Source organism: Carettochelys insculpta, chromosome 3, assembly GCF_033958435.1.
Source record: "Carettochelys insculpta isolate YL-2023 chromosome 3, ASM3395843v1, whole genome shotgun sequence".
In the NCBI taxonomy this organism is placed as follows: Eukaryota; Metazoa; Chordata; order Testudines; family Carettochelyidae; genus Carettochelys; species Carettochelys insculpta.
Window position 1 is genome coordinate 82,064,670 of NC_134139.1, and position 17,602 is coordinate 82,082,271.

Sequence of the window (17,602 nt, forward strand, 5' to 3'; positions counted from 1 at the left end):
CGCCCACCACGCCAGGCAAGGACTCCAATTGGCTAGCTAAGGGCCAGGGGGCGTGTGAGAATACTCAGGCGCACTCCGAGCGCTCACTGCGTGGGTTAGGGAGCGTCGGCCCAGGCTCCTGTTGTGCGGTGTGGCGCAGAGAGCACGGATAAGGACAGTTAAAAAGCCAAGTCTCCACTTAGCCGAACCTACCGAATGCAACTTGCCTTTTGTTATGTCATGAGTGACGTTCGCAGCTAGCCAATCCAACCGCGGTGATGTCACATCTACCGCTTCGGACAGCTGCGTGAAGCCCCCCTCGCCACCCCTCGTGACTTGTTCAGCGCATGCGCCCTGGAGCGGCGCTGAGAGCGCGTGCCCGTCTGTCGGCTCTCAGGTGTGGACGTCGCGCCGCGTGGCGGTTGTGCTACGGCTCGGCCGCTCGAACCCTGAGGGCGGGAGAACGGCTGTGCCCGGCCCCTGCCGCCGTACCTGGAGAAGAGCGGCGGGTCTTTCCCCTCCCTGATGGCAGAGCGAGAGTGAGTCCCGCAGGTCGCGCCTGAGGCGCTCTTCAGTCTGCCTGCAAGGCTCGGGGCGGGGGCGCCTGGAGGAGCGGCCTTCTGCGCACAGATGGGGTGGGCCGGGCCCTTGAGCTACTGGCTGTCTAGTGGTGACTGGGGCTCGTAGGCCCGCGCTAGAGTAATACAGGGCAGCTGGGTTACAGTCAGGAGAAAGGAATTCAGTGCAGCTCCCCCTCCCCCCACTGGGAGTTATCCCTCTTTGGAGTTTGCCCACCACCGAGCATATTTGTGCCTCGCTAGGGGTGATGTTAGGAAAAGCCCACAGATGCAAAACCCAAAGCTCAGAACGAAGCTAAGCAAAGGCACTTTCAAGCACATCTTAATGGAGCTAATCCCCTAGACCTGGCACCATCTGGACTCATGGGACTGGAACCCGCTGTGGGGTTGCTAATGGATCATCTCTTCCTGGCTGTGGATGGAAGGCAGACATTAATCTCATTCTTCTGGACCTCCTTGTAGCATTGAACACAGTTGACCAGATAATATTGTTTTCTTATCTGAGGGAGGATGCATGACTCTTTCCTGAAGGGACACATTTAGTAGTAGGGATGAGAAATTGCACCCCCCCAGGCTTCTCACTTGTAGACATCCACAAGGGTCAGTTCTCTCTCCAGTTCTATTCAATGTGTACATGCAACCACTGGAGAAACTGAGTGGGTTACAGGGACTCAGGTGCCACCAGCTCACCTATCCTTCACCATATACAGTCACAGAGCTGTTCATGGATGAACAGCAGCTGGTGGAAGATGAGCCTGAGCAACACAAAGGGAATGCAGCTGGGCAGAGGAAAACATTTTGAGAGTTTCAGTTTAGTCCATAGTATGGGCATGCTGCCTGGATTTCTAACTGATGCTAAGCTCTGACATAGAAGCATCCATAAATAGTGCTTTCTCTGTTCCCTCTGAGTGGAAAGGATCATCCGTCCATTTCTGTTGAATGATGACCTGGCTTCAGCTATTCACATCGATGGCCTGTCGAGGTCCCTTCCAGTCCTACTCTTCTATGATTCTATGATCTTTCTCACTTTTGGCAGGGCTGCAGCACTGGGATATACCTGGGCATGATGTGCTCAGCCCTTAGAGTATACCACAGGATAGTACAAGCTACTGCAGCACGTGACTTAAGCAATGTGGGATACTGTGAACGTGTCTGATCTGTACTTTGTGTACTGCACGGTCTTACTCAAAAATATCAAGTCAGGTTCAAGGTCTCACTCATTCCCTTCAAATTACTCAATGACCTGGGCTCAGAAGGATATCTGGAAGATTCCCTAAAGCTCAGAGATGAAGACTGTGGCCAACTGTGCTGTGGCACAAGGGAGCACTCTACAGTGAGGGTGAAACTGATCTGGGCAGGAGACAGCACTTTTTCACTGGCTTTTCCAAGGAACAAAGGACCATCACAAACCTCACTTACGTTCTGCTTTAAGTGCAATGTGTACTTGTTGAGGGCTAGCAAACTTATAGCACTTTGTTTGTGTTTATATATTATAAACAAAATTAAAACATTCTACCCAAAACATTCTACCACACATTTCTTCCCCAGGAGAGACGCCGAAAGAATACAAATGAGAGATATTAGTTATGTTGCTTACTGCACTTCTGGATGGCTTGCAGACACTTGGGGAATAAGCACATTATAAGAACTGATATAGAATAGAATTCACAATTCTCCAAATCCTGCTAGTAGTTTGTGTGGAAAATTGTTCCTCATTCTCTTCCATGTGGGATTAGTTTAGTTTTGTCAGATGCTTCTGCCTGTTCACATAACTTTGGAATCTGCTCCTCTAATTACGTTATCTATTGCAATCCATGTAAATGCACTTTGATGGAATATCAAATTGCCTTATGAGATATCAGTTAGGGAACCCTGCATCCAAGGTATTTTTTTTTAGGAATCCAGAAACTAGGGTGAGCATATAGTTACTTCATATGAAATCATTATGATGGGGAATATAAATGTGGCAGCTGTATGAGGAGGAGGAAATAAGCAACATTTACTTCAATGCACAATGATTTTTCTGGCAAACCAAAGCCAGGATCATAATTGTAGGCTAGCTGAATTCTTGTGATGCAGTCCAACTCTGACAGAGCAAATCAAACCTCTGCAGAGTTCAGTGAATAATAGTATGCCGAGACAGCATTGTTTCCCTATACCTCACTTAGATATTGCAGCACCATAAGAAGCCACTTTCAGATTTGGAAATTACTCAGGCGTGTATCCTGACAGCAAGCTTTGTATTGGTAGGAAGATGAAAACTGATGAGTGTGTTTTAAAAAGATTTCCTGACTGCTGTATTACTGACGGCATTCCAAACATTTTGGCAGTAGAAGAGGCAGAAAAGTTTGTGAGCGGAAGGGAACATGCTACTGCAATTTACTGGGTTTTGCGAAGATGACAGGCTTCATAGAGGCTGTGATAATGTGCATTTGAGTGTCATTTTGAATGGGCAAAAGTTCACTGCACACTTTCTGGTCCATTTACCCCTGTCAGAGTAAACCAGATGTATTAAAATGGGTATCTTAAAAGATTTGGGCATTGGCTTTTTAAAAAGCAGCTTTTAGTGGGGATATTTTTTAACCACCCATCTTCAAAGGGCCAGGTGCTGGACTCTTCTCTCCATTTAAACAGCAGTTGTTAGCAATACCATGCACTCCCCTCCCCCATTTTTTGCTTCAGGAGTCTTGCAAAATACTCACAATGTCACCTTTTTCACTGAGCGATGAAAAAAGATTTAACCAATATAAATATTTTGAAGAAGACAGTATTGTACTTTTGAACTCCTATTCAGCTATCCTGATAATCCTGGATGTAGTTTTTTTTTTCTTTTTTGAATGCAACAGTTTAATAATGCAACAGTTTTCTAACATGCAACCAAAATCCGAGACACAGTACTATCTAAGCAAAGTGACTTAGCTCTAATCCAGCACAGCACTGTCAGGCTTCTGGCATCTGGATAACCAGAACACCATCATCTTCAAAGGACCTTGATGCTATTACCCACATGCTGTAGACGTAGCCAGAGATCACAGCTTTTCCTTCTTCCAAACAGGGTTTTGAGCAGCAAAGCTTACCCACCCCAAAGACTGCTTATCTCCCTCGGTTTTCAGCTTGCTATGTGAGAATAAACCACCAAATACAGGGCCTAATATTAATTTATTTATAAGATACAGACATATTCTTGTTAAAAAAGTTCTTTCAGGGAAGTTCTACACTACAGTCTATGTTATGCAGAAGGTCAGACTACATCACAATTGCTGTCCCCCCATTTTGTCTTGGAATCGATGAATCTATCATTGATACTTTGGCTCTAAGCTATCCTTCTCCCATCTGTTCCCCACTGATCATCAACATCACCACGGTTCACCGATACATTTCTGCAGGTGTAATACCCAATCAGAAACTTGAATTCCTCTGCCAACAGTACAAACAACCGTTGCAGGATTATGCAATGGCAGGAAAGACGACAAAATGAGACTTCCTCCACAGTGAGGGCAGTAGAATCTTTGTCAGCGGAGTTATTCTGCATAGTGAAATAATTCAGAATGCATAGCCAAGACCCAAGCCTTAACTACTGTGAAAAGCTGTCAGCACAATTCACTGATAGATACCAGATTGCATATGGGACTAACTAGGAAAGCAAACCGTAGCTGACCAGGCTTTACCATCAACGTACCATCCCTGACTTGAGTTTAGCCTTATTACGCATGCTGAAACCCTAGAAGCACTGAAAAATATTAGAGCCACAACCTGTGAAATGGATCCAAGCCCTCTTGGCTGGTAAAAGGTAGTGAAGAATGGAAATGCTCAGTGCCTCCTTCTGAGAGGTGCAGTTACTAAACTTCTCAAAAATTCAAATAGTTCATCCAAACTCCAAGAAATCTGTTTGATCCCAAAGATCTCTTCAAGCACTGGTCTTCCTTCAGTTTACTATTCCAGGGCAAAATAACTGAGAAAGTAGGAATCATCAGGCTTCGTCAACATGTGACATCAGCCAACATTCTGTATGTCTCACAGCTGAATTTCAGACTAGGTATCGAAACAGAGAATGCTCTAGTGGGATTAAAAGACAATCTCCTCATGCCTATGGACTCAGGTAAGGTCTCCATGCTCATGCTACTGGACCTGTCTGTAGCCTCTCTCACAATGAATTACAAAATATGGCATTAACCTGCTAATATGACTTTGTAGGAATAAATAGGCACAGTGCTCCAATTGTTTTTCTGCAGCAGAACTCAGTGTGGTAATGGATGATTGGTTCACCTCTCCGAAGGCCATCATTTCCAGTGTCCCACAGGGATCCATATTCTTTCCTCTTCAGTATCCATGAGAGTACTAGGGGAGAGAGAACACATGTTATGTCATGGAGTTAGCTGCCAGTGGTATGCTGATAACATATATTTCAGTCTCAATTTATGCAAGTACTGCCACTTTTAAATGCCAGAAATCCTACAAGAAATAAAAATCTTGGATGTAGGAGGAGAGGTTACTTACCTAATAGTAACTTGAGTTCTTCAAAATGTTTTGTCCCTATAAGTGCTCCAGCATGGGATGCATGCATGCCTGTGCGCTCTCAACTGGAGCATAGCTGTATGCATGGACCCACACCTACACAGAACAGCACCATGGGGCCTCCAAATGAGGCCATATAGGGATTTATGGACCTGCTGTCACTCACTTCTGGACCACGAAAGCAGAGGCTCCACAGCCAAAAGAAGAGAAGTTGGGAGTTGGAGCCCCTGTAAGGACAAAATATCTAAAAGAACTCAAATTACTGTAATGTAAGGTAACATCTCTGTCTTTGAATATAACTCCCTATGTGTTCAGTACCATAGGACACTCCTAAGCAGTAGCTCAGCAAGAAGTTGGCTCCTGAGGAGGCAAATCGAAGACAGCATGGCACACTGTCACCAAATGTGGTAACCTGGTAGTAGTAAAATGATATAAAGCTTGGTAAATATACGTATAGAAGACAGTTGCAGTCCTACAGATTTCTGTTATGGGAACATTCATTAGTAGGCATAGCTGTGGACTGTGCTCTAGTGGAATGTTCTCTTGATCGGTAAGGGGGATGCATCCCAAAGAAGTCAGATCAGATTACGATGCAACCCAGGACACAGTTTGTCAGCCTTTTGAGTAGAAGTAGGCTGACCTTTCATCTTCTCTGCAAATGATGCCAGTAGTCTAGGAGAGGCCTGGACAGTCTTAGTTTTGTGAAGGTAGAAGGTGAGGGTGCCTCTAATGTCTATGATATGAAGACTGGTTTTGTAAAGGCTGGTATATGGCAGGTCAGCCATAAGATCACAGAGCTCCCCCATTCATCTGGCTGAAGTAATGGCTTTGAGGAATAAAGACGAGTGACAGAAAAGAGAACAGATAGGCAACAGTTCGATGGGAAGTTTTCTCTGGGCATTGACAGCCAAATTTAGGTCCTGCTGGGGGCTCAGGTTCCATATGGGCTAAAACAAGTTGTGTAAGCCCTTAAGGAATCTAGCTGTCATAAAGTGGACAAAGGCTGAACAGACTTTGATGGTTGAGTGCAAGGCTGTTAGCACATACAGCATGAATGTACTCCAGCTGAGCTAGTAGACATTGCATCTTTAAGTCCAACAGGTACTCCAGAATTTAGAGAGTGGAATCTGTGAGGCTTGGTGAAGAGTGAAATAAATATGAATAGCAGAAGCATTTCCACTTCTCCAGGTATGGTTTTGTGAGTCATAGGTTCCCTGCTAGATAGGAGAATTTACTGGACCTTATCAAAACAGGCTAGAACCATGCTCTTGATCATCTCAGGACATTGTTCTCATGTTTAAGAAAAATAGGGTTGGATGGATCAAATTCTCTCAGTTCTGTGAGAAGAAGTCAGAGACGCACACAGGATTTGAGTACCACACTTGTCTTGACCACGATAGTGCTATGAAAATAAACCTATTTCTATCCTGGTGCAGTTTGAATAAAGTCTAGAGGATCAGAGATAAGAGTAGGTTAGCATATAGTACAGTACAGGGCCATTGCATTGTCAACATGTCTGCCTATGAGTTGTGGCGGTATCCTCCCTCTTAGAGCAGAAAAGGACATTTTGTTTTGATTGGGATAGGTCTGCTTCTGGGAGACTCCCAAGTTTGGCAGATGTTATGGGAAACAGAATCATTGAGCTTTCTTTTGTGGTCCTGAAGGAAGTGATCACTTGAGTCTGCAGCTGTATTTGGGAGACCAAGAACTGAGGTTTTTATCTGATGGAAAATGTATCAGTTCTACACCTTAGTGATTCTGCCCTAGCAACTGGGCTCTTGCTTCATAAGAACGGCCATACTGGGTCAGACCAAAGGTCCATCTAGCCCAGTATCCTGTCTGCCGACAGTAACCAATGCCTGGTGCCGCAGAGGAGGTGAACCAAAGACAATGATGAAGCGATTTGTCTCCTGCCATCCATCTCCCGCCTTCGACAAAAGGCTAGGCACCACACCTTACCCCTTGCTAATAGCCATCCATGGACCTAACCTCCAAATATTTATCAAGCTCTTTTTTAAACTGTGTTAAGAGTCCTGGCCTTCACAGTGTCCTCTGGTAAGGAGTTCCACAGGTTGACTGTGCACTGTGTGAAGAAAAACTCTCTTTTATTAGTTTTGAACCTACTACCCATTAATTTCATTTGGTGTCCTGTAGTTCTTATATTATGGGAACAAGTAAATAACTTTTCTGTATTCACTTTCTCCACACCATTCATAATCTTATATACCTCTATCATATTGCCTCTCAGTCTCCTCTTTTCTAGACTGAAAAGTCCCAGTCTCACTAGCCTCTCCTCAGATGGGACCCGTTCCAAACCCTTAATCATTTTAGTTGTCCTTTTCTGAACCTTTTCTAACGCCAGTATATCTTTTTTGAGGTGAGGAGACCACATCTGCACACAGTACTCAAGATGTGGGTGTACCATAGTTTTATATAGGGGAAGTAAGATATTCTTTGTCTTATTTTCTGTCCCTTTTTTAATTATTCCTAACATCCTATTTGCTTTACTGACTGCCGCTGCACACTGTGTGGGTGTTTTCAGAGAACTATCCCCTATAATTCCAAGATCCCTTTCCTGATCTGTTGTAGCTAAATTTGACCCCATCATATTATATGTATAATTAGGGTTATTTTTCCCAATATGCATTACCTTACACTTACCCACATTAAATTTCATTTGCCCTTCTGCTGCCCAATCACTCAGTTTGCTGAGATCTTTTTGAAGTTCTTCACAGTCTGTTTTGGTTTTGAGTATCCTGAACAGTTTGGTGTCGTGCAAACTTTGCCACGTCACTGCTTACCCCTTTCTCTAGTAGATCATTGAAAAATAAGTTGAACAAGATTGGTCCCAGGACTGACCCTTGCGGAATGCCACTAGTTACCCACTTCTGTTGTGAAAATTTACCATTTATTCCTACCCTTTGTTTCCTGTCTTTTAACCAGATCCCAATCCATTAAAGGATATTTCCTCCTATCCCATGACCACCTAATTTACCTAAGAGGCTTTGGTGAGGGACCGTGTCAAAGGCTTTCTGGAAATCTAACGATACTATGTCTACTGGATCCCCCCTGTCCGCATGCTTGTTAACCCCTTCAAAGAACTCTAATAGATTAGTAAGACACGACTTCCCTTTACAGAAACCATGTTGACTTTTGCTCAACAAATCATGTTCCTCTACATGTCTGACAATTTTATTCTTTACTATTGTTTCTACTAATTTGCCCAGTACTGACGTTAGACTTACCGGTCTATAATTGCTAGGGTCTCCTTTAGAGCCCTTTTTAAATATTGGTGTTATACGTGCTGTCAGTTGATATAGTACACTTGCTGTCCTGTTTTCCAGCATTCCCTAATGCAGTGGTGCTGTGTGACGGGAAAGAAGTGTTGACAGGCATATCAAACTGCTGTCAGCCAAACAATGCAGATGTGGAGCACCACCCATGGACCATTGGCTCTCGTATGTGACTTCTTGGAGGTAAGCCCTCCATCTCAGAAAAGATAGCTGTAAAGATCTTTCAGGTGTGAGATATGAGATTGGGTTTTTCAGTGGTTCCTAGAACTCTCTCAAGTACTGTGAAAGAGACTGGAGAGACTGCCACTGTTTTGGGTATGTACAGGGCAGAGCCACGTTTTAGTAAAATCATTATTATGTGAAATGCTTAATTTTGATCTGTGAAGCACAGAGAAAATTATTCTCTTCTAGGACAGTGGAGCTCTTTAAGACCAAGATAAAATGAGAGAGCTGTCAATGCAGCATTCTCTGCCAAGAGGATCTAGCTATAATCTTCTGGAGATCAGACCAATCCAGTCTTGCTGTCTTTAGGAAATGGTATCTGGCCTTCCTCTGTGAGAGTACGTTTTCACGATCAGGGAGACACTGTTCAAACACCTCTTTCATTCCCAACCCCTTTCAACCCTTGTCCACTAAAACAAACAAAACCAAACCCTACCAATCAAAGCTCTGATCCCTAAAAGGGTGACATGCCAGACCCTTAAAGAATTCCATTAGGGACTTTGTTCTTGCTGTTGATTTTCTGTGGGCAGGATTCAGATGCTTCATGGATGGGTTGCAATATCTAACATTACAATAGTGGAAGTACTCAGGATCAGGCCTATAAACTACTAATGCTTTTCAAATTAGTCCTTACACAACCAGCGTTAGATTATAATGTGTGGGTGTGTACACAGTAAAATCTTTCATATAGGCATTCTATCATCCAGAACTCTCAGATGACCAGCATTTTAACCCTAAGTAAATTTTAGTTATGTTTGCCATAAGTACAGTATAGTGAAAGTAAATGCAGCAAATATGCTATAAGTTTACAATGTACAATACTACTATTATTGGTAAATAAAGTACTCTGCATACATTTTTGTTAATATCTAATTTTGTTTTTCTTTAGTGTTGTGCATTGTTAGGTATACCTCTCTTATCTGGAATATGAGTATCTGACCACCTCCCAGTCCTGGGGCTGCTAGATATGAAAGAGTTTACTGTATTATAGTCCTCCTGAATGTAGTAACTAGATACTAAAGGGATGGAAATGACCACTGACAGTCTGCTAAACAGTGGCTACGTCCTTCCTTGTAATGCCAAGCATATGAGACTGTCGCCACTGGATGTCATTGCATTCTTTTTATACTACATGCAATACAGTAAATTTGCTAAGTCCACTTGATGGTAATCAGAGACAGCAGTTTTGTGCACACCATCACTGAAGCTTTACAAAACATCTGTTCATTTCATCTCATTACTGTTTCCCCATAAAACGACGTTAAATAAATTTAAGGAACATGGATCCACGTTTCATGTTGTTTAAATGACGCTCACTGTTTCAAACAGACATACTATTATTTTTAACCATGAGGTAGAACAGAATTGCTAATAAACGCCTGAGCAAATCCTTCTCAAGTTTTGACGGTACCTGTTAGCTTTTAAATGACTCAGAGCTCTCTCACACTTGCCAATGCAACTCTATAGCAGATGGTAGGGATTTTTCTCTAAGCTGAGAGGAAACTGGGTTACCTACTGGTAGGCGGAGCTCTCCATGCAAATACACTCATGCATGCACGTTCAGCTGGAAAGCCATTACAATTTAAAATACAAAATGCAGATTTTGAGGATTCATAAATGCACTGAACAGTACATTTTCCATCACAAGAGCTAATAGACCATTCTTGAGTAGCTGCTTATCTGCTTGCTATGAGAAAAGCTAATGATACGAAATTTTACTTTGTGTTTATCTTTATTTTTCATTATACAGACACGGTCATGTAAATTTGTACTTTACATTCACATGAAAAAAAATCACGTTGTAAGGCAGTATTACATGCTTTTTGTTTGGGGGTGGGGTTGTGTTTCTTTCAATAGAAGTGGGATCCACCCAGAAAATGTGGAATTCCTGGTCTGAGCCTGGACAGTGCAGTACTAATATTTGGTGCTATATTTCAGGCTATCTTTAAAATGCTGTACAAATGTTAATTAAGATGTTTGTGAGAGTTGAGTACTCTGCTGTAGGTGCCTGGATCTTGATCTTTCACCAAGCTATTTCTGTTGATCACTTGTAGTGGATAAGTGTTAAATGCTTCCTCCTTCTGGTCCTGTAAAACCAGTCCTAAAGTTGGCTAAGACATATCCAGTAAGAAGATTTTGCATAAGTGATCACAACTTCATACTGGAATTCCCATTTGTTATGCATCCATCATGGTATGGGAACTGTGGGCTGCAGACTAATTTACAATGAGTGAGCGGGCGATCAGAAATAGGTCAACCCTGTTTCTCGAAATCCATTACAATTAGTTTAGTGCTTATAAAAAAAAAAAAGTTGTTAAAGACATGAGGGCACAGCCATTTAGGTGGTAATCTCTTTCAAAGACCCAGCCCTTTTTTAAACTTTAGCCTGCGCTGAAGTCTATGTTAAATCAAGGTTTGGTTCAGTCTGACAAAGCTAACAGGCTCTGAGAGACCAGATTTATAGTCCCAGTTATGAACTTCCCTTAGGGTACACTGACACTGCAATCATTATGGATGATTGCAGCACATGTAGCCATTCCTGAGGTAGCTTTGATTGAACTAGCTCACTAAGATCTGAGGTCTAACCATCTGAGTACTTCTACAGAGAGATTTTTTCATGAGCTAGCCAGAGGAACCATCTAAGTTGCTGGGGCATTCTTGACCCTCTTTTGGCCCCAGGCCTTACCCCCATTCAGCCCCAGGCCTTACCCCCATTCTGCCTGTGCCCCTCAACCTCCCACCCCCAACTCTGCCTCTTCCCCTCCTGGTCCCTTTCCTCCCCTCCCACCAGTGCCTCCTGCCTGCCACGAAACAGCTGATCCACAGCAGGCATTGGATCAAGGGGAAGAGCTGATGGGAGGGTCCTGCTAGCAGGTGGTAGGCACTGGGGAGAAGAGAGGAGCTGCCAGTCAATGCTGAGCACCCACTTTTTTCCCCCATGGTTGCTCAAGTGCTGGCACACCTATGTAGCCAGGGTCCAACATCATCAACTACCCAAAACGAAGGTTAGAACAGAGAAAGCAGGCAATAACAACGAGCATGTGCAGAGCTGCCAAGTGTCATTTGCGTAGCAGCCTTGTCTGTGTTTTCACAGCTCTGCTGGATTGTCATGCATCCTGCTGGGCCACAAACAATAGCTGCAGCATCTCCTTCCCAGTGACCTCAGGTCAGTGGTTTAGTGGGCTTTCCTCAGCTGCCTCCTCAAGCTTTAGTTTCCCTGATACAGTGTCCCTCTCAGTTGGTGCTTACATATTTTCTGTGCTTTCTGATGCTGCAGTTAGGTCAGTAACACTGTGCTTGTCTCCTTTTGTGGCATCTGTGGAAGATGTGATGCTGGCAGACAAGCTCACAAAGCCATAGGCCAGTTGACTTGTGTCTAAATATCAAAGAAACGTTAAGTGGCCTCAGAGGTATAGGACTATTTGTGGGCATCAGAGAACTATCATTGTCTTCACTTGTTTTTGGTATAGATACATTACATCTACCCCATAATTACTTATCTCTAAATTAAAGGTATAGTTACTTGATGTTTAAACTTCATGAAAACTAATGAAAAATGAGTTCTGGTTGTTGTAATTGAATGCATTATGTAAGTAACTGTACTTGGCTTGTCCATCAAATGGGATTGGAGCCCTCAAACTGTAAACAACATCAAAGCATGAACCATTTTTTTCCTACAGTGAGAAATCCACCTACCCTATCAAGTAAGGAACAGGATATGCTGAGGTGGGTAACATTTACCAGATTGTTTTCTGAAGAAAACAGCTGTAAACTATAAAAATGAATCCAGGGGATGATCCTGTATCTCTGATCTGATTGATTCTGACAGGGTGGAATACTGAGCAATTGGACAGACTCTGAGAGCTAGTCTAGGTATCTCTGAAATTACTATGTCTGCTACAGTATTTCATGTAAGCTGAGTGCTTGGGCAGCCACCCAGCAGAGATTCAGGTGCTGCCCAGCTCAGTAGCAGAGCACCCACAGTGGGTAAACTCTGGATCTCACCTCAAAGACAATGCTGACAGCTGGTCTCTAGTAAACTAAATGCTTATTAGTTAAGAAAAAGCAATGTTAGCAAGGTTGTAGCAGTTAATGTACCAATGACAGGTGTATTAAAGTTTGCAAGTCCAATATGTTAGCAGACTAGCGTTCCCTCTTTTTTTCCATCCATAGGTGGAGTACATTTTGTTATGTGCATCAATGCATGTGTGGATGTGCACCCCCAATAGAAACACATGATCAGTTGACCTGGTGTAAGTGACTGACTATAGTATTGGAGTAACCAAATGTGAAGTTTTGGTTTTAATAAACTAGACTTTGATGAAAGGTTATCTAGTGACAAGATGCACTGGGAGGCTGAAGAGGATCATTTGTGACTACGGGTAATAATATGATCCAGGAGTATACACCCATTATTGGCTTGAAGTTTAAGCATAGACAATAACAAGTTTGGGGTGTCTACTGTGTTTCTGGCAGTTTATCTGAAATTGGCACACTCATTTATGAGCTACTCTAAACAACATGACCTGAGGGTCTTTAGACCTCACTACCTTTCTTCACATAGCACCTGGTCAAAACTTATAAGAAAGATTCTTTACTCTAGAATTAGGGCTCTCTATTTGTAAGACATTTCCCTCTGCAAACAAATTCTCTCATCTCCCCCCCGCCCACTCCACCAAGACCATCATAGAACTGTGGTTCATTCACTGACTTTAAAGCTATCAATACGCAGTTTGAAATTTTAACAGTGCTGGGGCTACAATCTATACACTTATTTAACCATGGCATGTGACTTCTGTCAGTTATGCCTGTGTTAAGCTATCCTGCAGTGCCTTGAGAATGTGAGCATAAACCTTAGGGTAAACTCTAGAAAACAGGGCACAAATCCCAAATTGTTGGTGTGTTCTGTATTTAGATTTCACCAACCAAATATCAAGTATAAATGCCTCAGACACTAAAAGTCTTGACATGGAGTCTGACAGTCCTCTTGGGTCCTCTGATCTGTCACATCAAGCTGATAAACCTGCTTTTTTGACTGCTAGTTCCTTGGTCTAAGGATCACAGCAATTTCAGGTTACTCCCAGTCCCATTGTACTAGTCACTTAGCATAGGTCAATTGCACATTAGATCTCATACCAATGCAAACACTTGTTTCTAATTCTGTAAGAAGTTGTCCTTATTCAAAGATATATAGCAGAAGAAAACAAGAGTTAATTACAAAGCTAAAGAAGGTAAACATATGTACATAATCAAGTTCCAATTTAAAAAATATTATAGATGCTTTTGTAATAAGCAAGCTCTGTATGTTTCTTAGGGCTAAGCACTGGGGATCTTAAACTTATGGCTAATGGTCCTTGTCTCCCCTCTCCAAGTCCAAGCAGTATAAAGATACAGTTCCCCCTTATTAGATTTGGGGAAAAAAAACAGAACCCAAAACCTATCCTATTTCTGCTTTGAGCTGCGAGCTCAGATGATAGGAGGAATTTGGTTATAAGACAAGTCAGAGGATTGGGATGAGTAAGCAAAGTGTTTACTCCTCTTTAATGTTCCAATCTAGTTTGGCTGGTGTCAATGGGACTTCCTTTTTTGCAGGACAGAACATCTGCCAGTGGTCAGCATGTCACAATAGTTCATGTCTCTATCCAGTCTGGTGATTTACAGTTGCAGGTGCTTACCAATGCAAACACTCAAATATTATGGAATACAAATGCTGCAAATGAGATCAATGCAGGCAGCAAATTACAAGTATTCATAAGGTATAAACGCTAAACACACACTTAGAATTCTAACATCTATTGTAACAGTATTAACAGTTGAGCCTGACAGATTCCAGCTGTATATTGGTTTGTACTCAGTAGAGACTTGGGGACTGAGCAGCCACCTGATCTGCCAGAATCATAGATACTAAGCTAAATCTTTACAGGAATGACAACAATGGATTAACATATTGTTTAATTGTGTGCTAACACGCTGTGTCATGGATGGCCCAATACTGTATTATAAATGCCTATAAACTATTTAATAATTTTTCATAACATAATAAATGCTTTTTTCCCTCTGGAGGGCTAGTGTTAATTTTTCTAATAGGTCATTGTTTTGGGAACATTTTCTGAATATAGAAGGTGTGCCTTCATTTTGGAAAAGAGAAAAGTCTATGTTTTTGACCTTGTTACTCTTGCTTCTCCCCCAAAATTTCAGGGTTAGTTGACAGATTTCTTACAGAAGAACACTATGCACACACATGGTATTTGATATGCATACTACTAGAAGTACTTGATTCTTAAGAAATGCATTAACTAATCTCCTTCCAGGCAGTTCTTTAAAAAAACAAGCTGTGGTGGAGTAGGAAGAAATAGTTTGATAAAATTACATATTAGAAGCATTTCTTTAAAAAAAAAAAAATTAGGAATGGCTAGGTCAAGACACTGATCAGAAGCATTGTGTTGGTGTGCTGTCCTAACAGGTATCTTGCGCTGTGAAATAACCATTCAGTTGCTTGCACGTGCTCACCTTCCTCCCTGCAGCACAGCAGACTCCATGAGAACCCCCAAGGAGGGTATGAAGGCACCAAGCCAGGTTTATCATCAGCCAAGCATGCTCCTAGCTCCCTGGATCAAATGTCTACAGTTATGCTAACACATGTATATATGCTTATTGCAATGGACTCAGCTCAGTCAGAGGCAGGACTTTCCACTATTCTCTAAGCTGGTGACGTAGCTCAACATTTATGGAGTTAAACGATCTGTTATACATACCTTATGCATCCTGTGTTCCATGACACATTTATCATCTTCCCTTGTACTTTCTTCTTAATGTTTCAGACAAAACCACCTGTCATGGTACTTTCACTCCTGATGTTTATGATAAAATATCACAATTCATCACTTTTGTCAAACCATTTTATCACGTGCTAGGTTGGAGTGGCTTTGTATTGTCCTGATGCAGTAGATTGACATGTTCTGTGTGTTTTAGCAGTGACAGCAATACTGATGCCCAGTTCATGTCATGGACAGTGACTTGCAGGCCAACAGCTGCTTTTGAGAGGGTCTGCCTATTTCTGATAGTATAACTTTTGCTGACTTTGGTTCAGGTCTCACACCAGGGCCATCCTTAAGGTTCTTTATTTCTACAGCGACTAATACTTTACAAAAATTGTTCATTTTACCATTAGGTTGTTTTTTCAATTCTTGTTTATCTTCTTTATCTGTTGAGTCATTTCGGCTACTGTAGGGTGCGAGAAGAGTTTGTAACGGTCTCATGAGAGCAGATCGACCCCTCTGTGAATCCTCAGGAGAATCTGAACAGACCAGTCTGTGCAAGGTGAAAGCTGCAAACTGCCATGGGAACAGCTGCAGAACAAGCCGCGCTTGCCAAGATTTCAAGGCTACGCTGGCAGTAGGCTACCAAAGATAGTGATAAGAAATGCATAGGCAATTTTAGGCAATCTTATGTTAATGAGCTCAGCTTTATCAGCTAGTGTTAGAAGGCCTGTTACTGAGCCTCTCCCCGAGCGAAGCTCCGACACATCGGGCTTTCCCCCCCACTGGTGACTGCGGCGTCTCCGGGGCTCCCGTCGCGGCTGTCACGCACTTTCAATAAACCAAATATAGCACTCGCTTTCTGGGTGCAGCCTCGTCTCTGTGGCACCCGAGCCTGGTTGGCTACAATTGGCAGCGAGCAGGGTTCTCCAGGTACGATGCCCTTTTGGTCGAAAGCAGGGGAGGCAGGGAAGCCAGCGCTGTCCCTGCAGCGCATACCAGGATGGCCCTCGATGGAGCAATGGGGAACGGTAGCGCGGATGGTGGCCTGTTGGGCAGCCCCGGCAGACTGGCCGGAGTTGCAGGAGGCGGCAGGCGTGACGCCGGTACAGGTAGAAGGGGCGTTGCGTCGGCTGCGGTTGAGCCGCCGGCCGGGGACGGAAAAAAGGGTGGCGGGAGAGGTAGCACAGCTTTTCCTAACCGCCCTCTGGGCCCTGGGTGCTGAGCTTCTCCGCCTGCAGAAGGCGCTGGCGGGGAAGGAGCAGGAATGTTGCGCTTTGGTGGATGCGCGGGCAATAGCGCAGGAGGTGGTTACCTTGCAGTCTGAAAGGACGCAAGAGTTAACCCATCGTTGTGAGGTGTTGGCAGCGAGAGTTGCAAATCGGCGGCGCATGAAAGTAGGGAAAGCACTGGTGTCGAAGGCCCAAGTGCGTGCCGTCCTAGCGCTAGCCTCTTGGGACCCTGAGACCTGGGATGGTAACATTTGGAGCTCTTCCTTGTCTGAGGAGGAGGTGGTGGTGGTGATCGGGGAGACTGTGCCTACCGACCCGAGACAGGCGCGTCCCGTTCAGGAGATGAGGTCGGAAGGGGGGCGACTGCGCTCCGATGTCTGGCGAACGTTTAAGACAAGTGAGTTGCAGGAGTTGGTGAAGAGTTTTAAGCAGGAGCCGGGGGAAGGCCTTTTGGCCTGGCTGGTGCGTGTGTGGGACAATGCGGGCAATTCTGTGTTGCTACTGCCTGCGGAGCTCCACCAGATGGGTGTGTTGTCCCAGGATTCACAAGTCAGGCAGGGAGTGCAGACTGTGCAAGGTCTGAACGATGGACAGGGAAATGCTGTGGAAGCGCCGTCCCTGTACCGCTGGTTGGCTGCGGCGGTGGACCAGGTCTACCCCTCCCCGGGGGAGCTGGAAGCACAGGTGAGGCCCTGGCGTACGATCCCAGAAGGGGTGAGTGCACTGAGGCAGCTGGGCATGGCATGGGCTGTGGCCCTCGACATGGGACCGGACGATGTAGCGGTCCAGAAATCCATCAAGGCCACTCTGTTACGCCTTGCCCCTCTCGAGCTGAAGGCCTCCCTTATGGCCGTGGTCGTGGCAGCGGGCGGGACTGTAGGTGACTTGGTGGGAACATTGATGCAGTTAGAGGCTGTCATAGGCAGCGCGAAAGCGGTCCGTGCCACAAAAGGAAAAGGTGGTCGGACGGGAGCCTCTGGACAGGAAAAAGGGCACGTTAAGGTGACTCGGAGAACTATGTGGAC

General features: G+C 44.1%; 1 long non-coding RNA gene across 1 annotated transcript; it reads left to right on the forward strand.

Annotated features, from left to right (window-relative positions):
• The first annotated feature begins 20 nt into the window (after positions 1 to 20).
• Positions 21 to 12,952, forward strand: LOC142010359 (uncharacterized). The gene is made up of 4 exons (XR_012644776.1): positions 21 to 518; positions 8,417 to 8,548; positions 12,268 to 12,313; positions 12,761 to 12,952. It is a non-coding gene; the product is annotated as an uncharacterized LOC142010359 (long non-coding RNA).
• Positions 12,953 to 17,602: the final 4,650 nt, after the last annotated feature.